Raw genomic sequence first — 25336 nt, 5'->3', positions numbered from 1 at the left:
CTATAAATTATCCTCTATTTAACCTACAAAAATGTAATAAAAAACATAACACCACAAATAAAATCTATATTATTTCCTAAGTCTCCTACTTCTCAGTTTTGCTGTAATAGCTGTAAAATATGCAGTATATATTTTTAAATGTGTAAGTGCATCTTTAAATGTGCAAATGTATTATTGGCTAGTTTGAATTTAATTGAGTATAAAAGGAAATGACCTCATTTGAACAGTTAGGTCTGATGAAGCAAATTTATTTGTGAAAGCACTTACCATTTGTACAATAAACCTGGTGGATTTTATACAAATTGTGACTCCTGCTCTTCAGCTTGCTTGTTTGTTCGCATTTCACTTGCTCTGGTGACTCTTGTGTTGTTTGGATTTCTCTCTCTCTCTCTCTCTCTATATATATATATATATATATATATATATATATATATATATACACACACATACATACACATACATATACACACATGCATACATATACATATTTGCATTATGTATTACACCATCTAACTCATTTCTTCATCCTCCCATCCCCTCTATAACAACTTCCATTTTTTTGTAAAAATATCTAATTATTCCATTTAATATCACATTTCTTTACCTCACTTTCCAATTGCACATAGTATGATTGAAAAAAAACTTTATTTATAATGTTTTCTTCTGATTTTTTTCTTCTTTGCCCCTGTTAGCACACATATACTATCATATCTATATCTAGTTTTTTTGGTTTACCCTTCAACAAATCATGTTCATATCTCATCCCCCCCTTTTAAAGGTAATATATTAAAAGTTAATATCCAGAGAAAATGCAATATAACCATTTCATTAGACATCTTCTTTTAATATAAACTCATCCCATGCATCCATCCAATAATGCTTCATTATTGTAACCTTTTTTCAATTTGATGTATACTTTTCTGTTTTAACAGTCAAAATCTAATTACTTATCCCATTATAGTGACTATATATTTTCTCGTCCCCATTCTAAACACTTCCCACTAAGATTTATATTTAACATACATAACCTCTTTCACACATGACCATGTAGTCACACGATATCTTTATAACATATAAATCATTGTGATACAAAAATAAATGACTCCATTTAATATACCAGTTCCTCCTTTCTTTTTTTTTTTAATACATTACTTTTTATATTTAACTGGATTAAGCTCAGAGCTCTAAAATGTAGAGAATGCCACCTCTACTATTTTTTTTTTTTTTGCCAAGTTTTTCTGGTGAACAGAAACACTTGCAAAATAATAGACTGATATCAAACAAACTAAACTAAGTATGTTTTATTTCAAAATAAAATACAAAAGGCTTTATGCATTTTAAAAACTCATTGCTCTTCCACTTTTTTTCTTTTTGTTCTATGACATGAACATTACCACCACCAAGAATTGTTCTATCACACTTAATTACTCCTGACATGCCTTAATTTTTCCATTCCTCTACCTATATGTTTATTTACTATAATCATGTAATCTGCATTTTCCAACAAAATTTATATAAAAATTGTATTAAACATCATCCATATCCCTGAACCACCAATAAACAATCCAAAATATTGTATAATGTATTGATCCCACAAAATTGAGGCCAGCAATTAAAAAAAAAACACTTTATTAAAACAAAACCATAGTAATGTACTCTGTTAAATCCATATCCCTTTTATTAATTTCTGATTAATTTCATAATAATCATATCATGATAAACAGAAACATTACACTTAAAGGCAAGCTTGTTTAATTGCCAGATTCATCCCCGTTGACCAATAATTTATTAAATGAACTAAAATTCTTGGTTCATACTCACTATTACAAAACCTCAAACTTTTTACTAAAACCATGATTTTTTTTTAAGAAAACACAAACATTTTATGTGATTAAATATATGCTTTACAAATGTCACAACTTATCAGTTTACCCCCCACTTTAACACTATTATAAAGTATTTTTCATACTATTAATAACAATTCTTTTATGTCTCTTAATTTTTCCCTTTGTTCTACCACATAAGACACAATTTAACATAAAGCTATAAATCACAAATTATTTAACGTTTTGCATCCTTTCCATATAAATCTCATTACTATTTTTGCTATCCTAAGTTCTTTTATATCCTTTGTATGCCATTTACTGCCATCATACAGATATGAAAGTAATATCTCAAGCCATCTAAACCTGTGATGAATATTTTCTTGTTAGATTAAGTATAGTCTTTTTTTAAATTCCTTTCCTATTAGTTTACTTTCCTCCTTTAGCAACACATTTTATTTTCATTCTTTCCCTTTACTACTGATCCTCTTCATATTTATTTCTACACACAATGTTGCATTATTTTCTTAAGTTTTCCTTCCTTATACCACATATACTCCTGCAGATATAGTAAACATGTCCTAACAGTCTCATTTTTATCATTCCCACACTGAATTATTTTACTAAAACACTCTGATATCATACAAATTTCACATTTTCTTTAGATTTGCATCCTAAATCTATTTCTCTCCTCTATATCTATTATATCCTACATTCATATTAAACCACAGAACCTATTAAACTACATTCTAAATCAGTTCTTAATCTCCCTCTCTCGATCCCTTCCACTGAAATAAAAAAGTTAATTTCAGTTTTTTCTCTTCTCTTTTAGATCCTTATGTTCCATTTTTCATTTTATTTAACTCCCCACACCCCAGATCTCCATGGATTGCTTAAAATCTGCCCCTGTTTTCCTTCCCATTCATCAAAAATTCAAATCACACACACATTTACCATCAATAATGATTTCAGTATTTCCAACAACTCTTTCCTTGCTGATTGATTTTTTTTAGAATACATATCTGTTAAATGATATAACCTCAGTGAATATCTCATGTCAAGAATAAAACACTTCCAAAGTTTCACATCCAAAAGGTAACATGTTTTTAATGAAACTATTACTCCTGGATACTCATCCATTCCCATGTGCCATTTTATTTACCTTGTCTTTCCTCATTAATTGCATTTTCTGTTATTTACCTTCATATTTCACAGCCAATAAACACATTGCATAACAGATCAACATTTTACAACACTGCAATATCAATAATCCTAACACTGAACTTATACTATTTGCATTTATAGAAGCAATGCTATTAGCATACATTGTATCCTTTTTCCTATTTTTCTTTATCATTTGTAATTTTTTTCCCCTTTTCTAATGCTCACTTTGCTACAAGACCCGTGTTTCTCTATGTCCTCTTTACAAATATTTCCACGTAGTTCTCTTACCAACACTTCAAATCCATTTTGAGTGTACAAACATGGACTTCCAATAGTTTTTTTAAAGTTTTTGGCTTTTTTCTGTTCTCATTCTAACCTACAAGATGAATTACTCCCACAATGTGTGCAATGTATTCTACAGTGTCATCAGGTATCCCTGTTCCCCACAATATTCACATCTCATTGTTGGACACTGCTGCACCAAATGCTTAGAATTCCCAAAATAATAGTAGGTATTGGGTTATAATATGCTATACATGTATTAAAATCTGAAGGTCCTTCTACATTTCATTCTACAAAGAATTTTGACACAATCTAGGAAGAGTAATTCCCAGCATGTTAGAGCCATTGTCAGTGAAATTATCAAACAACTCAGGTGCTTAAAAATGCACCAGTGCTACATTTGAGGCTAAAATAGCTATCCATGCTAAAAACAATCACAAGGCATTTTAGTTATGTTGTAATGTCAAAATCACATTGAAGCAATGTGCTGAGCTGATTGTGAATGATGCTGCTTACAATGAGGCTAAATATATAGCAAACCTACTGGGCGATATATTTAGCTGTTCTCCATTCTTTTGTCAAAACCTGCATAGAGGTGAGCTGTATTTTGCTCATGTCTAAAAAAAGTAAAATAAAACAATACAAGAGCAATATAACAGAGAAACTAATGCTAGAAACATAATGCAAACCACGAAAGCTATGACAAATCTCTGCTATTGTAAATATGGTAAGGATTTATGTTGTTCATCAGGTCTAATAACTTACTGCAAGTCAGTTTCAGAAATGTACCTACACTTTCAGGTAAGGACAATAAACAACACCTTTCCATTGATTATATTGAGAAAGAAACAGAAATGTATACTGCAGTCAGTAAAAGAATTAGAAACAGGTTGGTGGAACATTAGAGCCTTTTGTTTAACCTAGGTGTTACAATGATAAAATTCATTTATTTGAAAATGTATTTTGTCATATCTCCCTTGAACTATCTACCTTGTAAATTCACACTAATTCCAGAGATGCTTGCATATCTTGTTTTCTGGAAGCTATTAAATTCTCGGAGTATAGTGATCCCCTTGAATATTTTCTGTCACATCTCTTCTTTCTTCAAGAATACACCATATTTTAATTATCATTAGAATTCTCTTTATAAAACTTTTGGCACATACTATGCATAACTTGAGTTCTTTCTAATCAGTTTGTATCTCTGCGGATGTATGGTCTCCAGAACTGTAAAACACAGTTACCAGCTGGGAGTTTTGGTTTGCAGATGCCTCTCTCTCTTTTCTTTGGCATCTCTTCAGTTTTCCCTGTTGCTTTCTTAATTGTCTTGCTTAATTTTAGATCACATAATATCATTAGACCCAGGTTTACTTTCTGCTTTTGCTGTCTACAATACTTTTCCTTCTGCACTTCTTTCAACTTTATTCTCTACATGTAGTTTTCCATACTTTATGCTACAGTTAAAACTAGAGTTGTCTGTAGTCTTACTAAATTCCTTTTCATTCCGTCTATATTTTCTTCCATATGAACATTACTGCACAAATGTGTGTCATTAAAAAAAGGCCATGTTTTGCTTCTGAAATTTTTGTATTGTCAGTTATAAAAGCACTTATGAGCTTGGACAGAATGTTGACCCCTTGTAGTGCCTTCACAAAACCACACTTCTGTTTGTGTGGACCTTTCTTACTATTGTAGACTTTGTCTAACTAGTGTTTTACCCATACTATCACCATACAACCTACTTTGTCTAAATTCCTCCTAAACATTTTGTGAGATCGATTACAGCATATTTTATTTTTATCGGATATTGTGTCAACTTCTTAGTAGGCCATTTCTGTAACCCATTTCTATTGACCCACTCACAAGGCTCTCTGAGGTTTATCTGACATGAATTACACAATGGGAATCTTTTCTTCATTGCATTATATGTGCATTGGCTTCCAATTTTTTGAAAAAATATTCTTATGAATTTATGCCGGAATTTTCCCTACCACTGAGGTCAGACTGTAAGCTTAGATATTGTGTTGCTGCTCATATATAGGAAATAAAGTCTGTCAATGCTAAGTTGTGATGGACTTCACTTTTATACAATGACTTGTTACAAATTGTATGTACTGATATCATAACATCTCACACTTTCTTCTAGGAAAGGGTGGCGATCAACTTCATTACCCAAGATGGGGTAGTTCTACTCTCTGGCTTTGGTAACTTCTCCATTTCTCTTCACCTGTGAATACTTAGCATTATTTACTTATTTATTTAGTAGTTGTACTTTTTTAAGACACCTCTGTGGGCCTGTCATCAGCTTATTTAACATGTCTATCCCTCTTTTTCACGTTTTCTACCTCGTGGTTCTCTAAACTATATTTATCTAGAAGTTAATCGGTCCCTGTTGTTGACATTTTTTCCATTATATTTCTCTGAAAGATATTTATGTTTAATTTACAGCCTTTAATTACCAAGGTGGTTATCTTTTCCTTAGTTTTTGGATCTTTGCTTTTTCCCCTACATATTGCCATTTATTTGATCCACCAAGTTAACACACATTATACATCAAAAGTTATAATGGCATTACTTATGCAATGTAAATACATGATCACTTCTTGCTTAAAAAATACTGCCAAATAATACATAACCACCACTTCCAAAAAAAACACATTGTATGCATCTTCCACATACCTTAGACTTTAACCAGATTCTCCCTTCTCAGGTCACATCTCCCAAGTTTAAGCTCAGCACTCATAGACACACCCTCTCCTACAACAACATAGCTTCCTGTTATATCCTCAAATACTTAGTTCCATTCCATGCCCTGTAGCAGTAAGTGCCATCTCCAACGACATAGATAATTCCTATTTAGCACACACCTGTCTTACACCATGTCTCCCCTTTTTCTCCATCCTGAACTAACAGCCTTTCCTCTATTTCCCATTCACCATCACATCATACCTTCCTGCTACTAATCCCCAGCCCTCTCAACCACTTGCATCCCAACTTCCCCTCCATATATTGCTCAGCTGTGTTCTGCAAATATCCTCACTATATTTTCCCATATTCTCTTTCTTCAGTGTTGTTGCAATTATCTTCCTCTCACTCTGGTGAAAATTTGCAGATGTGCCTTTTCCTATTCCTTTGGCTATGCTCATCAACCTCTGCACCAAATTAAAAAAAAAACAAGGAGTTCTCAACTTCCATATTATACACTCTGCTCCAGCCATTCCTTTCCTTCCACGGGATGTGTTCCATTAACAAAAAGTGTACGCTCCCCCTCATTTTCTTTTTAATAGAACAATCATCTGATGATATGTACACATGATTTCACAGTAAGTTATCACATTGTGGCCCAACCAACTTGGATCAGTTCCTTTTTCATCTCCTATATACCCCTTCCACACTTGTTCTCTTACCCAGATTTGATTTGTGTTTTTACACTGCTCTCTCATACTTTCCATAGTCTGTCTATCCACCTTATACATCAGCTGTATCCGACCCTTCAGAGCAGATCTCCATATTTCCCTTCTTTACCTCCACTGTCTGTCTAGAACCTCTTTGTCCTCATCTTTTTTCATCTGCTTAATATTTCTCACTATTCATAGGCATACCCTATTAAACCTTCCTGCAGCAATACAGCATCCCCATTATATTCTCCAGTTCTTAGTTCCTGTCCAGGATCTGTAGCATCCAAACCCCCTACCAAAACTTGAAATGCTTCATTTCCTTATACTCCAAAAATCTTTCCTCCTCATAATCCTAAAAAGCTCTTTCACTCCATCCACACATCTTATCACAGCATCACTGCTTCCATCTGCTCCAATACCCTTCCAAAATCTATGTAATAGTCCTGTAATCCAGATGCATCAACCACCCTTCTTATATATCCCCTAACATCCTAGGCATGTATGCATCTATCTTCCTATAAATCCTTCCATTCCTCTCCATTTTCTCATCCTCTTACCTCATCCAACTCATTTAAGTTTTCACATATACTTGCAGTGTTTGAATCCAGTTAATAGTTGCAACATATGCATAAATGCATCATTCTAATCCCCCTCAACATTTTCTTTCTATTACCTTTTGTTTTTCTGCTATGCTGTTCCCTGTTATCCACACAAAATGATCAAGTACTTTTTGAATCTCACCCACTACCTTACCTGTGAACTAATACTGTTCTGCCTCCCCATGTATATCAACTGCAGCAAGATCATAGCTCTAATAAATTATACCCTACACTTTGATGTATTTACCACCTAGGCTATGTGTCCAACAACTTATGCACCATCACCAGTAGCTAAATCCCTCCCTAGTCTCCCTTACTATTTGGTAAACTTTCAATTACAACTACTTCACTCCTCCACCCATGACAGTTAACACTCTTTCCATTCTTCATCCTCAATTTTTCCAGATGAAATAATACATATTGATGAAAATAGTTCCCAAATATTTACAGTATCTCTGCTGGTTGGCTTATAGCATCCTCTAATAATAATGTGCAATCAATAGTAAATAGAAAAATCCTATTCACCATCCTTCTGTCTTCTTTCCCCACACAGATTAACCCTTGTCCTCTGCAACAAACATTCTGTCATCGACAAGATAGAGATAACAAAGCACCTCTGCCTTGTATCCCTACCTAAATACTTCTCCTATAATCCCGTCTGTAAATATTTACACCCACAGTCTTCCACATAAAGCCTTAATACTCTCCCCATCTGCACATTCAAAACATTTACTACAATGTCTCAATCATAAATTTCCAATTAACATGGTCAAAATTCTTTTGTATATCTAATACCACAATTCCAGCCTTTTCATTCCTGTACTACTTCACTCCGCACTAGACATTCAGCAATGTGCTCCTGTATTACAATCTGGGCCACACCTTTCTACAACTATGCTGTTAACATCATAGTAAAACTCTTCACATCTGCATTACATGACTCCCTACTAAAAATATTGGGACTTGTGCTGCCAAGTAGGAAAAGACTAAAAAATAAAAAAGTCAGAAAATACAGCAGAACAGTGAATACTGAGCATTATTCTTCTTTAAAATGTGATTTTTGCAGTGAGCCCAGACACTCTTTACCCTATGAATTTATATAAATAAAGTCAGATTCATATGCCTCAGAGAAAAGAGAATATTCCAAGAAATGGTAATTTTGGACTTTATATATATATATACGTTCTAATTTTTGGCTATTTGGTGTCTGCATTTTGGGACTTAGCAATCCATGTCCCATCCTTTTACATGGTTATTTTGTTGCATAGGGATTCTTCTCAATGATGAATTAAGGTTATACTGGGGAATCAGCCAGATTTCAAAATGTGCACACTATTTTTTGGACTACACAAAAATATGTACGTTCTTCGGGTTTCTCCTTCCTGATACCATTGAGACTGATGTTATTATCTTTCACCAATGTCCATACCTACAAATTACAGCCACTTGACTTTAAAGATCTCAAATATCTGATTGTGATAAAAATGGTCACAATAAAGTATCTCATCTTGTGTTACACAAATGCATATTAGTCAACATTGCAAGACTAATGAATGTTTAACCTGATCATGACAGCCAGTTTCAGCCATTCACATCCACAGAAAATCCCTACCAAGCAATTACATCATCATTGTTGATTGTGTACACTTCAGGTGTCCGACAGCATTAGACTAAAACTTATTTCACACAAATGCACACTCATCTTCCATACCCAGTTATCTTAAACTGAGTAAAGAAGAGGGTTAGTTACTTTCATGCACAGACAGACTTCATCCACACCTAACAATTGTATCCAATTTGTTGTATGCACCTCATCTGATTGTGATACAAGAGGATGCATCCTAACTTCTAAACACAGGAATCAGTAACAATGCCATAAAAAATATTGAGACAATATCTAGAAGCAGAGATAAATTTGTCTTAGCTACTTAGAAAGGTTTTTGTGAATTAGAATGCATCTAAAGGATAAAGTCAAACTCAAATGTATGTTATTTAGTGACTTCAGTCCAATACGATTTGTCAGGAAATACAAATCCTATGATGAACTGCTCAAAAATATGTGCAAAATCAGGAAAATTCTGCAGAATCAGTTTCAGTTAAAAAGTGTGCGATTTCAGCATTGTTTCTCTTAATTATTGTTTACTTCACACAAATGCTCATTAATCCTGCAAAGCCATATTGTTTACTGAACAAATGATGACAGGGTAAGTTACATTTATCTGCAAGCAGTAGTTATCTCCTCCTTGCACAGTTATAGTCACTTTGTCATATAAACGTCATCTATGATAAAAATATTTTTCATCCTCTTAGAGCAAGAGTTAGGGTCAGACCAAAAACATAATGAGGATAGCGTACTCCAAATCAGGGAGAAACTATAAATGTTTTCATACTCTTATAATTTTGTTAAAATAGCAGGTTTTACATTGGCTTTCATTTTCTGAAAGATATGAAGTCTGAAATGTCAAATGTCCATCATCTAATGACTGCAATTCTCAATCATTTGCCAGAAAACCACAGTTATAATGAGGCACAGGCCAAAAACATAAGATAAAGTCTGAGGTGTTCTATGAAATATAAGACAGTTTCATCTTTGCTTCACACAGTGACTGTACAGAGAATAAGCATTCCAGTGCATTTCATATAAGGGCATATTGGTCCTATAAAGCTAGACTTTAAAAAAGTGCAAACAAGAGGGTAAGTTGCATCATCCAGAAATAGTACCCAGATTTAGTGACTATAATGCTCAATGATTTGTCAGAGAGCAAAAAATCTAATGAGGCAGATACCAAAAACAGAACATAAAGAAAGGGACATTCAGTGAATACAGGTCCGATGTTCTGTCTCAAGTTCCCAGAATATAAATATTCCACTGTATTTCATATAAACACACACTAGTCCTGTGAAACCAGAATTTAAAATGATCAAACAAGAGGGTAAGTTGCTTTCATCCATTTATATTTTTTACACACAAATATATCTAGGAAATTATGCAGTCAGACTGTAAACTGAGCAAACAAGTTGCTATCATCACTTTACATAATAAAATGACAAGAGTACATTGTTTTTATCCGGCCAACCCGCCCACTCTACCTCATCACCAATTTAGCAGCTTCAATCCTTAATAACTTGCCAGGAAAACAAAATCAAAATCTGAAGCACAGGCCAAAACATGATGCAAAGTCCTGGACAGTCTGCAAAATCTGGAATAAATTTCATTTTTTTTTTCCTGTATACATAAACTGCAGCCAGAAAGTAATACAGTTAGACTTTAAACAGAACAAACAACACGTTGTTATCACTCATACTTGAAATCATCAACAAGATGTTAAGCTGCTTTAATTCACAGTCAGCCAACCATCCCCAGTTAGTGGCTGCAGTCCTCAGTGATTTGCCAGAAATCCCTAAGTTTTGTGAGGCATACACCAACACATTTTATTTCCATTTGATTACCTGGAAAGCCTGACTAGGTAAACAAGCCCCTTTTCAGTGGAGAAAAGCTTTATAAGAAATTAAATATAGTTATGTAAGTAAACATATCATAAAAGCAAATGTTTGAATGATCACTGCTACAGTAGCTAAGCAATATGGCTTATATCCTGTATATAATATAACAGCTGGACATTTACAAAACCTCAGGGCAACTTCAACATGCACAAAAAAGACAGGTTTGGGCACCAAGCACTTCAAAGCTTTCATATCAACTGAGAGAGGGAGGCTGAGTGCTAATAGGACATTGTTAGGGGGAAAATGTCCACACCCTGTAATAAAAAATTCACTAAAACTGCAGCAGTGATCATTTGAACATCTAGTGTTAAGGTAAGTTTACTTACACAACAGTGCTATACTCTTCATATTGATCACTGCTACAGTAGCCTAAGCAACATGGGTGGATTAGTACAGCTTAGAACAACGAGGAAGTGGAAGTAGAAGGGTCCAGGACCCCCCAGAAATTGGTCCTTGAAAAGCCTGATCTAGACCTGGAGAAGGAATCATAAGAAATGAAAAACTGATCAGAAGTTCTGAAAGATTTTGCTATGTCAAAATAGTACCAAAGTGGTCTGTGGACATCCAAGGTATGAAGAATACTTTTTCCCACATTTTTGGATTTGGGAAAGAACACATGCAAATGGATAGTTTGGCTTAAAGTACACTCAGATATCACTTCTCAAGGAAAGAGTGTCTCTGTGGAAAATGAGATAAGGCTAACTCACCATAAGAGCTTGAAGCTCAGATATTCTTCTTGCAGAGGTCAAAGCAACCAGTAAAACTGTTTTCCATCTTAAGAACCTTACGTGTACAAGATGATCTGGTTCAAATGGAGCAAGTGTTAGCTTCTGTAACACAAAATTAAGATCCCAAGGAGAAGGCCCAAGTTTGTTTGGAGGTCTGTTATGAAATCTCTTTCTAAAATATTATAACATGAGAATGCCTTCAAAGATGTTGATCCATGGGCATACATGCTGAAATGCCCATGCTGAACAGATCTGGGTGCTTCCTTTGAGATTGCAGATATATGTGAAGATGGCTTTATGATTCTGTCTAGTAGATGTGGCGTATTTGGACTCGAAGGTGGCTTTAGAGGATTTCACTAGTCCTTTTACTTGCTTGTTCAGGCTAAGGAGAGATTGCTTCCAATTGGGCACCTTCTCCTTCTTGGTCCTGGACAGCAATTTTTTTCCTTTTGTTATACAGTTTATTTATTAAAGATGTCCACCAGACAGGTTTACTCTTCCTTGCGGAGGATGATTTTGTCCTGTCAAGTATTCCTGATTCCATGCATCTATAGAAGTGCTCATATAGTACTTTGGTGTAGATTGGGACATTGGTGTCAGTTACAACAGAGGGGGAGGGCTTTGAAGCTGTTTATACCATCCTTCAGGAGGATATAATCAGCTTTGGAGAAGATTTTTTGTTTGATCCTAGCTTGAAGGGGGTCATGGGAGATACTGACTTTGAAAGTGACCACTTTATGGTCAGATCTTACCAGGAGGATGATACCTTAGGGGTGCTACAGTGGTTACTCCTGTTGGTTAATACCAAGTCCAAGATATTATTACCTCTTGTGGGGGTATCGACTAGCTGCTCCAAAGCATTTACATTGATAAAATCAAGGAATCTATGGGCATTTGCATTCTGGCATGAGTAGTTTTCCAATCTATGGCTGGGTATTTAAAGTCACCCAGGATCAGGGTAAAGGGTTGAACCTTGATAGATTCAAAGTGGACCAGATAGGTAGAGTGGGCATCCTGAATCAAATTTGGTGGCCTGTAGCTAGCTATGATTTGAATAGGGGTCTTGTCAATGGCTGACTGCACTTGGAGTGTCTCCTGTGCATAGGTTCATAGGTGTGTATTAGGCAAATGGCCCTGGAGCCTTTACAAGCCTAGCATATAGGAATACCCTGGCATTGTGCCACTGACATTAGTTTCCAGTGCCTCAATTGATTAGAGCCACTGGAGTTATCCCTGGGGTGAATTGTCTATTTCCCATCCACTTATCAAGATTTCTCTTGAACAGAGCCAGTGAGATCCTCTGTTTGACAGGTATGGAAGTCTTTCCATAGCATGGGCAGTCTCTGGGTTATGAACCTGTCCCCTCCAGCATGTTCTGTTGATTGTGGCAATGAGGTTGAGGTCTCTGGAGCATGTAGTGTGGAGGGATTGGGATTTCTTTAGATGAAGCATTTCTAACAGAGCTGGGTCAGACATGGCTTTGTAAGTCAAGCATCATGCATCATACTGTTTGACCAACCTGGAGGTGTGTGTGTCTTTAATGTACATTGAAACTCCACCTCCTTTGGCTTTGCTGCCCACAGTTTGAGGTCTGAATGTATGACAGAATGAGTAACAAGGTAAGGCTGGGGTGCTCTCTGCAGCTTTGCACCAGGTATCTGTGAGTGCACAAAAAATAGCATCTTCCAGGGTTAAGAATGCTTGCAATGAGTGCAGTTTAATGTTTAGACTCCTAGCATTTAGTAGCATGACCTTTAATTTGCATTTTGTTGAAATTTTTATGTTGGTTTTTTTGAACTCAGGACTTTTCCTAAAAAAGGCACTATGAGTGAGGCAAGGGCCTTTGCTAGAAGCCTGAAGCCCAAGTGAGGTAGATGTAGACTGTCTCTAGCAAAGCATCATAGTCTGTCAATATCGTCTTCGCAGCTGTCAGGCACTAGATCTCCCTGGAATGACACCAGAAAATAAGCCAATTGTTAAAGTTAATCATTTTCTGTTTGTATTGAGGCATCATTCTGGTTGACAGTAGAATGCTGCTTAAGGCTTGGGACATACCTGCCTGGGACCCATATTCAGCGAGCTCAATCATGTCTCTCTTCATATAGTCTGGGAAGGTGCATCTCAAGTCGTTCACCCCAACATGGACTATAACAGTACCTGTTGTTGAGAGACTTGAGTGCATGTGTGATATGGCAGATTCTGGCACCTGACAGACAACTAACCATGACTTTCTCCTTATCCAGCCTACAAATAGGCACACCTGTGTTTCTCACAATGGAGTCTCCTATGACTAATATGTTGGGTTTATGGTTAGGCCTTTGTGGTTGCGAGACACGGGTGTGTGGACTATGAATGGTATGTGGTGTGGAGGGTTGTTGGGTTTCCATGTGTTTTTGCCTGTGAGATCTCCTTTGTTTGGGCATGTGTTTGTTGAGAACCTCCACATATGTGGGTGTGTGTTGTGTAGCTGAAGAAAAGGTAATGAGTTTCGATGTGAAAGTATTTTAAACTTGGGCAATATCACACACTGGTTTATCAAAGAAAGGTCCAGAACTGGTCTCCAGGCATTTTCTTTTTCTTTCTTTTTTTTTTTTGCACCAGAAACTTGATGATAATTTTTCCCAACTGTGAATGAGGAAATCTTTCTATTACCCCTCTGAAAAAGCATGGCTTGTAGGAGAGGAGAGATTTGATCTAGTGGATGTGGAATAACTCCTGGAAAGGATCAATTTCTACCCACTACCGTATGTAACCCTGAATCAGTCTTGGAGCCAATTTGTCTGAAACAATCTGAGAGAAATGGATATTCCTACATTGTGGAAATGACAAGGGACTGACTGGGTTGGGGGGCAAGGTCCCTTATATAGTCATTCTGACTTATTTGACTGTCTTTTGTTGTGAGGGAGGCGTTCCTGTTTTCTTTTTGGAACCTCCTTGTGATTGTTTTTTAAACGTCTGCATGCCAACATCTTTCTGAAACTGTTTGTTTTGTTTCTTGCAAAACTACATGAGTGAGCAGTAAATCCTTTGCAAAATTCAGAGGAACACTGAAAAATCTTAGTGATTGTTTGTATCAGCTTAACCCTTTCAGCACATTTTTGATAACCTCTGCAGTAGAGTGTCCAAATGCTAAACATCTATCCAAACAAGAATCTGAAATCTTATTTTTTAAATCTTCTAGGAGGTTCTGAGAATGAAGCCAGATAAACCTCCTTAACACTATACCAGTGACAAAAACCCTGAATGAAGTATCTACAGATTCACAAACATACTTTTAACAATGAGTAGTCACATACTTGAGAAACTGAAGAAACTAAACCAAACAAAGCAGATTTAATTTTTATGCTTTTTCCTCACACGAATAACTGCAGAGAAAACATTTTTCATACTTTCATGATTAGTCAGAATCAACTTTGGCACATGAGCCTGCAATTCAAAATTCTAAAAAAAGTTGCAGACATGTACATTTTTTTCCCAAACTTATCAGTTTTACCATCCTTGTCAGAAAGGGAAGAAACAGAATTAACAAAATGTTTGCTAGTACTGGGTTAACTAAAGCTACAGTTGTTTGATCAGGTGTGAGATACTGGTAGAATGCTATAGGAATATGAAAGACACAAGAACTTTGTACATTTTATTTGCTTTCTCAGGTGCAGCAGGCTGGCTAGCAGGGAATCCACAGGCTGTGACAAAAATATCCTCCAATGCTGACACCATTGAGGGAGATGGGACGAGGTTCTGGGAATTCCAGTTGTAACAATTCATGCAATTTTCTGAGGGAATGAGAAAATTCAGTGTTCTCCCACAGAAAACATTGCACATTCTGGAAATAAACTCAGAGAAAGAAAATCCTGGATGGAGAGATTCAGATAACATACTCTCCTTAGAGTCTGATTCAGAAATATGAAGAGAAAAACCTGTATTTGTCCACCACATTCATACTTCTGTAACCATTGTACTGTACTACTCTCTAAACCACTCCCCTGGAAGACACTGTAAACCTATTTAATAGCACCTTCTGGAGTGTTCTATATAAACTAGCACCCATATGCAGAAATACTCTTGCTATCTACTAGAACCAAATGGTTAAAAAGCCTCTTTCTTAAAATCTGTTACATTTTGCACTTCTTTAAAATGGTGTTTCTTGTTAAGGTTCTGAAAGATGACATTTTATCAGATTTGTTGGCTTGAAATCAGACTACTGTTGATTTTTTCCTATTTGACTACACAGTCTGGTTTGTAGATAACCATAAAAGTTTAGTAGCAATGAAGGAGAGTCAGAGGTGGGGGAAAGGAAATCAATGTTTAAGTCACCCAGGATTATTCATGCATGATGACTATTTGATGCAGTCCAGAAGATAGGTTTTTCTAATACGTTAGTATTATCACTAGGTGATATATACAGAGCTATGATACACAGGCTTTTCCTGTAATTTAATTTATAAAAACTAAAAGAAAAATCTAGCCAAGCTAGAGCTTCCACTTTGTGATTCCTTAAATCCTCTTGCATTAGAGGCACATGGGATATATGCAAATGACCCTTTAAGGACATCGGGTATTTCAGCTATATGGCAGTGCCAAATGTCCATTACTTTTAAGTCTGTTATGGACAAATTCAGCCCGATAAAACCAACCCCCACCAGCTGCGGACATGTATGTTTCAGTCTACTTATGGCTTCATCAGCACAACATAAGTGGATTGTTTGGCTAACCATTAGAAACACAGGGCTGTCATACTCAGCTGATGTCCATAACCATTAGTGTGTCTGCAAAATATCCCAACTAACAAACTAAAACAATGAGTAAAAATGTCACACAGACAAACCAATCAGTAAAAACAAAGGAAAATTAGTCTATGGAGGAAGATGAGTATCTCAGTATTATTGCCAGTGATGAGAGTGTTTGGGCATAGAGAGAGCTCCAGGTTGTTAAAATATATGTGACACCACCTCATTCTGCCTCTTCTATTGAGTCCTGGTGAGGAGATTTCCTCATCCTTGATGTATGACTTCAGCCAAGTTTCAGAGATGGAGCATGGGTATTTAACGATGCATGAAGGTCAGTTGTTTTGTTATCTATGATTCTGATTTTATTATGATAGAATTTTAGTGCAAACTGAGCTGTAGACTGAATATATACGTGAGAAGGTGAAGAACACCCAGGCAATTCATTAGACCCAGAGTAAGGGAGAATGTCAACACAGAGGTGTATTATGCTAGGAGAATGGGCATAAGGAAATAATGGTTTACATTTTACTGTGGTTCTGGGGTGAATTTTGGCATTGATAGATGAGGCTGCAAGAGCTGGCTGTTTAAAGAAGTCTATGAAGGAGCTCCTATACAGGTTTAATAGAGGGGTAACCGAAGGCAAGGCCGAGAACAATCTGCAGATCCACTGAAAGTTTCAGTCTTGTTTTATTTGTATTTATTTATCCCTTGTTGACCAGGTGAGTCCCACTATAGCTAGTAGTCTCTTTTCAGGGGAGATCCAACGTGATATTTACACTACATGGGGAAATTTGGCAAAAACTTTGGAAACTACCCCTGCATTTTTCTATAAGTGGCATAGGAACGTCAACATCTACCTGAGCTACTACCAAACTCAAGAAGATGGGCCCTCAGTTTAATATCTCATCTGAGGGTTGACACATTTGGGAGTGCAGCATCACTCTTATGCAGCACTGCAGTGTCAGCAATATATCTATCCCATATGGGAACAGAACCCACAGCCTTCTGCATCAGTGGTGATTGCGTTACCTGTTATTCTACTGACACTGAGATTAGGTAGCAATATATTTTAAAATAAGCAAATGACAAGCTGCTGTCTTACATGCCCAGCCTGCAATCCCCTAGAATGCAGTTGTCACTGTTAACTTCTGGATGCATGACAGGATGAAAAAAAGTACTTCCCTCATGTTACTATGATTCTTCACAGCATTCTGCAGATCCCCACTAGACATTAATATTTACTGGCTTTCTTCTTACTGCCTTCTTGATTAATTAATGTGTAAGGTTAGTATTAGGGTTAGCACATGAGTATGATGGAGCGCCACAACAGAGACAAATGCACACATCAAACACACTATTACCCAAACATAACATACATCTGTCTCCTTCCCTAGCACTTACTTTAACCCTATCTCACAAACACACACACACAATAAAAAATGTCAAAAATGTAATTATGAAATTACTACCTAATATCATTTAGCTTATATTTGATAATCCGCAATTCATCAGAAAATGAGCATTATACTATTTTTATATACATCTGTCCACCCCTTAACTAATTCACTTTACCTTAGAAATGTCCTATTAACTGTGACTGATTGTTATTCTTCTCTTACTGCAGTATTCCAAGCAATAGAAATATTCCAGAAAAATTCAGAATAGATAAGAAATTAAATAAATTGTGAAAGATGGTAAAATTACTTACTTAGGGATAATCTTATCTGATGATATTAAAGATATAACCACCCTTAATTATAACAATAAATTCCATAAAACAAACTCTTAATAAATGGAATATTTTTTTTCACTCTCCTTAATTAAAATTATTATCCTTCCTAAAATTCTGTATATAATAAAATCTTTATCCCTCCCACTCCCAAAAAATATACGACAGTATAATTCTTCGTTTCTGAGATTTTTATGGTTTCCTATTGGATTGGCTTTAAACCATCACATTAGAGAATGGATATCATTTGGTATTGGTCTTCCAGATTTAGAATTATATTCCTTATCCTTAATTGTTAAGATAATTTCTTGGTTAAATAACAATAATAATGCCAAATGGAAACATATTCAGGGAGATATTAGGTGTTAATCCAATAATTTCACAACACCATATCATATTAAAATAACTACTAATACATTTCATTGGTTAGCAAAAGACCATTTAATAGAAAACTAAAATGAACCAATTAACTCATTATATTAATATGATAACCTTCTTTAAAAATTTGATTTTCAGGAACTCTAAATATAAAGTTTGGATTTTCTTTGTATTTCCAAATGCCTATACTCAAAATAGTATTAATGCATTTAACTGAACAGCAATTACTACATTTAAAGACAAAAATCTGTTATACCAGTATCAATTAGGCAATGATAAGTTACAAAATGCTGACTACATCATTAATAAGTCTGAGTTAAGCAAAGACGTGGTTAGAAATTCAAAGCTAAACAATTCGCAGAACAAAAGATTAAGCTAATGCAACCAACAGTTAGAAATTCCTTTTCCACATTCATTGATTTATTAATTATTTTAATGTACCAGAATATAATTGGAAAGGGACTTCTATCTAAAATACCTAAGATACTTAAGAAATCAACAGTATGTCACAGAGAAAGCTACTGGGATTATTCTCTTGGAAGTTCTTAAATAGAACCTTCATCACACCACATAAAGGAGAACTGATGTATAATAAAGACATCTGATGCTGGAGATGTAAAGTAAATGTTAAAGCTGACTGGCAGCATATGTTTTGCAATTGTATAAAACTTAAAACATATTGTGATAATATGAGTTCTCTCCTATTCCCAGTTGTGTCATGAAAATAAAATACCCTCTTTTATGGAGCATCTTAACATTAGCAAGAAAAGTCCTCACCAAGAACTGGAAGAATTAAGACTACTCCAACTGTGAAGGAATTTGTACACTTGGCAACTGACATTTATATTCTTCAACTTATCATGATCAAGACAAGGACATCCAGAATCACCTCTTCATATAATATATGGTTGAAATTCAAAGAACTGCTGGATAAACAGACTAATCCTTAACTAGCAACTAATCTTATCACATTCCTTTTTCTGTTTAAAAAGCTTTGTTTTATAGAAGACACCATTGTAAATAGTTATTTTAGGTGTTTATTATTGTTCTTTCTATCATATATTATTGTTTTTGTTAAACTTTTCAATAAAAACAATTAAGAAAAAAGAAATATACTATATACTAAACATACTTTAATTGATCCCCAGACATCTTATTCTTATTCATATATACTTATGTCACTGCTATTCTGTTAATATTAAACACCCAAACTGATCACATATGTGTTATTAACACCCATCCCCCAAGCTAAATATATTCTACACCAAACATAAAAAAATCATATAACACTTCATATTTTAACAGTATAACATAAAACAAACCATCAATTTATTAACTTATTTATTTGCATTTGTTTATAGTGAATGTCCAACTGAGTGAGTGAGTGAGTAACCTCTTTTTAGTGGAGACCTAGGGCAAAAAAGTTCTAGACTATGTACATAGAGAGTGCAAATCTTACTAAAATACACATCTAGCATAGATTTGTTCTTAATAGATGTAAAAATACAAACTAATACAATAAAACTCCAGCATATTTTTATTCTAGTGGCAAATACAAAAAAAGATTCATAGAAAGACATTATCAAGTTGCATATCTACTTTAAGTAGATCAAAATGCCCATTCAAGCAGTGACAAATATTCCACCTCCCCAGATGGAGGAGCAACCTGCAAAAATTCTCCTCCGATGCACTGATTCAAAATGTAGTTCATAAAAAAAAAACACATTTGGCTACAGACCACTTCTTTCATCCAGTAGCCTTCAGTCACAGAACAGCCAAGTACATACCTCAAACAACCTTCTAGTGTTTCTACCATCTACAACCTTTTCTACCTCAGTGCCTTCTTTCACCTAATCCCTTTCTTCTGGCCCCCATACTCTGGACCTCAGACAACAATCACTTACTTGTAAAAGAAAAGAAAGAAAGAAATGCAACAAAAACTAGATGTTTAAGCACACAAAACTCAGTGCTGCAGCATATCTGAGGCCAGAGCAACCATTATTGCTTGCCCCCCTGCTTTAACCCATCAGTGTACGTTGTCTGTGGTTTTTTTTTTTTAATTTCGAAGTTACGGAACTTCAAGCATATAGCGTCGACCATATGGTATTCGAACTTCCGTAACTTTGATTTTCTAATAGGTAACTATAGATATATATATATATATATATATATATATATATATATATATATATACACACACACACACACACACACACACAAGCTCAGGGGGTATGGGGAGCTTGCCCCCCCACATTGGGTGGTGTAGGGCGCTTGACCCCTGCAAAGAAGTTTAAAGGATAAAAGTGATGCCCATGATTTGCTCTACTCCTGAATTTTCAATCTCTTTTTTTTTTTTTTTTATTTTAACTGTTATGACCTCTGCATAGGGAGCCATTTATGAGTAGCATCCCACATTTCTACTGGAAGCAAGAACAGTCATATTCTATTTGGCATTTATATTTAATGCTAATTAGATCCAGATTTTTAGCTGAAAGTACATATGTTCCATAGACCTTTATTCCTATTTTCAACATCTGTAGGTCGAGAGGTATGCTGTGAAGGTGAAATATTATGCAGTCATCAGAAGTCATGACTATAACTGCTTGTTTGGGGTGGGAATGGCTGGATGAAAGTACATGACCTACTTGCCATTTGTTCAGTTACAGCCTCCGTCTGGCTTTGTAGGACTAGTGAGCATTTGTAATAAGATGGGTTACCTAACTGGATACCTGATATGCACAGATTAGGCATAACTGTTGTGGCCATCTTCTGTGGAGGAAAATGACCATCTGCCTGCTGCTGTTTGCTTATTATTTTGGCTTTGCAGGTCTAATGTGGTTAGGTGAAGCATTGTGCAATATTTTAATGTGTGGCAACTGTTGTTTGGAACAAAGATGAAATACATTACAGGGTCATCCTCTTTTATCAAAATCAGATGTCTGATTTGTACACAGCAGTAGCTATAACTACTTGATGGAGGTTGCCTGGATGAAAATAAATGATTCTGCTGTCACTTGCTCAGTTTAAGAGACATCGCTGAAAAAAATAAAGAATAAATGCATCACAGATTACAGAGACATTCAAAGCATTTAGGGCCTAGTGGTCCTGACACATCAAGGCTATATTAGTGGGTTTTGACAAGGACTTAATCACCTCTGCCGTGAACCCCAACTAGTTTAAAACCATCCCTGCTCATAGGTGTACAGTGAAGTTTGCAATACTTGTGTGGGCAGCTGTGAACAAAATCATTATCTAACTACTATTTTTCAGCTGTGTTAAATATTCTCTAGTGTTTCCCACTGAAACTAGGGTAGCTAGTAGCTGTAGAACTGTTTGTAGTGGTTTGTTTGTTCTGAGCACATTTTTCAGGCCTTCTTGACTTGGAAGGGGCCTATCTGCAATTTTGTGAGACAGCAGTGTTTGATGTCACCTGACTGGTACAGGGATGCCAGTCTAGGGCTAAGAATAAGCATCTTCACTGGTCCTTTTGAATTCTGTTAAGAGTTTTTCTTCAAGTTTTAGCTTTTTGTATTTAGGCCATGCATCTGAGCAGGTTTCTGTTTGTTTGCACTTCACTCAGTACTGTGCAGTACCATGCAATTGTGGACCAAAGCCAGACAGTTAAATTCAAGAAATGTTCCCATAAAACCCAGGCAGAAATATCCATTCACTCAGCTCCTCTGTGATCATTTCTGAAAGGCTACCCCTAGTGACAGAAGTCTTCAACCTAGCATTATGGAGAGTTGGACTACCCTTGTTTCTCCTACCAACCTTGTTGAGTTGGGTCTCTTAAGGCAGTGTAGCAATTGTCTCATGTGCACAGACAACCCTCTACTAATAGCACAGTCTAGTACAGAGTGCGAGAGATGCATTTACACCAAAAATCTAGAATCCATGCTCTATCTCACTCAAAACAGTAACATGGAGAAGGTTGTCACCCACCAGTATGTGTTCACATAGTATCCCTAACTCATACACATACTACTATTCATACATATAGTACGCATCAAACATGTAACTCCACATACATGGAGGTTCTCTCAAAAGCTTACTGAAACACCAGAGACCTCCAAGACACAAGTCTGCTACAGCTAACACAGTCTCCACAGCACCCATGATACACAGCAACACCAGTATCTCACCCACCAAGCCAGTAAGGCATAATACTCAAAAAAAAAAAAGTGTTCTTGTCATAGGAGACTCAATAGTAAGACACATGAAAGTTCCACTCACCAGGGTGGATAAAGGAGAAAGTCACAGTTAGCTGCCTGTACAGTGCTAGGATTCTCCAAATCATGCTTGCACTCAGGTCTCTCAGCAGCAAGTACCATTATGTCATAGTTCATGTTGATGCGAATGACCTGAGATATACCTCACTGGACTATATGAAGAGAGACATGGTCGAGCTCTCTGAGTATGGGTCCAATGCAGGTATGTCCCTAGCCTTCAGAAGCATAATAACCAATGATGCCATAGTATAAACAAAAAATGACTGATTTCAATAACTGACTTAGTTTTTGGTGTCATTCCAAGGGGATCCAGTTCCTGTCTGCCTGGGAAGCCAAGGTCGACAAACCTCTCTGCTTTGCCAGAGATGGTTTGCATCTGGTACTCCTAGACGTTCAGCTGCTTGCAAAGGATCTTGCCTCCCCCATAGTGCCTTTTTTAGGCAAGGTCTCAAAAACAACATTACCAATATGAAATCAACCAATCAGAGCAAAATATGGGTCATGCTGCTAAATACTAGGAGCTTAAACCAAAAACTGCACTCCCTGGAAGCACTTCTCTCACTACAAGATATAGATGCCCGTGCAGTCACAGAAACCTGGTTTAAGGTTTCATAGAATACCCCAGCCCTTCAAGGATACAAAGCCTTCCACACCTTTAGACTGCAAGAGGAACAGGTGGAAACCAAAGGAGGTGGTTTTCAATCTATATTAGAGAAAAATTCACCTCACATCTTGTTAGATTGGAAAACTCCATGGAGTTGCTCCAGGTCCAGGTTACAGTGAGTAAGACCCACATTGAAGTCCTAGACAGTTATAGATCCCCTTCCATGGGTCCTGACACCCAAGATGCCTACTTAACCAAACTGAAGACAATTCAAATTTTACTGAACACACTGGCTAGGGGGGATTTCAATTATCCCATCAACTGAGAAACCTACTCTAGCCCAAACTCACTAACACAAAAGTTCCTTAAATACATGAATTCAAATGCCCTGGAGCAAATTGTCCATACCCTGACAAGAAGAACAAATATTCTAGATCTGGTCCTCACCAATATGTCAAACAGGTGCACTACTGCAACTGTTGGACTCTCATTAGTTAAAACTGACCACAAATCAGTCCCCTTTGGACAGATACTAACACCAGAAGTCACAAATGGTGAAATCAGACTAAAAAACTTCAACAAGGCAAACTCTACCCTTCCAGGTGAAGGTATAAATTCATTCCAAGCCCCACCCCAAACTGAAAGTGGCAACTATGCCGAAGCTTACATATCTGAAGAACAGGTCCTCAAAGACCTGTACAGGACAAGTAACACAGCCTTTATGGGACCAGATGACATCCTAGACTGTCTTCTAAACAGGCTAAAACATGAACTAGCATCACCACTAAGTACCCTTTTCAGTTATAGCCTAACCACAGGGTTTGTTCCTACAGGATGGAGAATAGCTGCAGTTATTCCCCTCCACAAAGGTGGCGTAACAAAAGACCCAGGAATTACAGACCCATAAGCCTGACTAGTGTCATCTGTAAGGCTATGGAACGTATCATTATGGGCCTGATAAATAAAGACATAGGTGACCTCAAAACCATGGACCCTACCAAATTGGGCTTTGTGAAGGGCAGATTCTGCCTGTTAAATTTGGTGGAGTTCTTTGAAAGTGTGACCAAGGCCACTGAAGAGGGTACATCTATGCACACAGCATACCTTGAGTTGGCAAAGGCTTTAGACACAATCTCACATTCAGGCATTACTGATAAACTTGGCAAACTGAATGTAAACCCCTTTGTTATAAGATGGGTTGCCAACTGGCTCACAAACCGGAAACACACTATCAAAGTGGCTGACTCCAAGTCAAACAGCAGAACTGTTACCAGTGGTGTCCACCAGGGGCCAGTCCTGGGCCCCCTACTGTTTGGTATATACTTCTCAGATGTTCAGGTCAAAACTAAAGGGTTGTGGCTGACTAAGTTTGCAGACGGCAAACTAGGTGCAGTCACTGAATTCATTGAGTCAGTATACTCCAGAATGGTGTCACACAGATCAATGACTGGTGTATTAGTCACGGTCTCAAACTGAATGCAAAGAAATGCATCATCATTTCCTTCAGCACAAACAATTTCCCCTCATACTTTCAAATCAAAAACAATACCCTAAGCACCCATGACGTGGTAAGGGACCTGGGATCACAGATTAACCACAACCTTAACTTCGACCACTGAGTGTCTACCGATGTAAGTAAAGTTTCCACATAGTTCACTTGATTAGTAAAGGCATTGCCTTGAGAGCAAAAGAAATAATAACCCCCCTATACTTGGCACTTATCTGGCCCATAACTAATGCCCCATTTGGTACGTACAGTACTAGGAATCTACAGCAATTAGAGAGACCTCAGAGGTTTCTAACAAAGAAGATTAAGGGCCTCCAGCATGTACCTTATACAGACTGACTAAAATCCCTGTCACTATACACCATATCATATAGATTTCTTAGGGGAGATTTATGTCTGGCCTACAGAGCACCCCAAGACCAAAACCAAATAAACTTACTGCATATCCATAAATCAAATGAGTCTATGGATACCTGTTCCAGGGACTTAAATATGGCATGCGACTTAAATATGACATGCTGGAGGGACAAATTTATCTTCAAGCGACATCTTTGGAAGAGGCTACCAATTCATGTGATACAGTGCACCTCTATGACACTGTTCAAGAGGAACCTGGATGAGTGGAAAGGGGACTATACATTCTAGCACCCACAACCCTCCTGGA

General features: G+C 36.5%; 1 long non-coding RNA gene across 1 annotated transcript in view; it reads right to left on the bottom strand.

Moving 5' to 3' along the window:
- Positions 1 to 25336, bottom strand: part of LOC122811315 — a 1944054-nt gene that overhangs the window by 1574291 nt on the left and 344427 nt on the right. The gene's annotated exons all lie outside the window — the stretch shown is intronic.

This window comes from Protopterus annectens, chromosome 9.part0 (assembly GCF_019279795.1).
Source record: "Protopterus annectens isolate FY-2018-M chromosome 9.part0, PAN1.0, whole genome shotgun sequence".
Lineage (NCBI taxonomy): Eukaryota > Metazoa > Chordata > Ceratodontiformes > Protopteridae > Protopterus > Protopterus annectens.
Note: the sequence above shows the minus strand (reverse complement) of the source record. Positions and strands in the feature narration are given on the sequence as shown.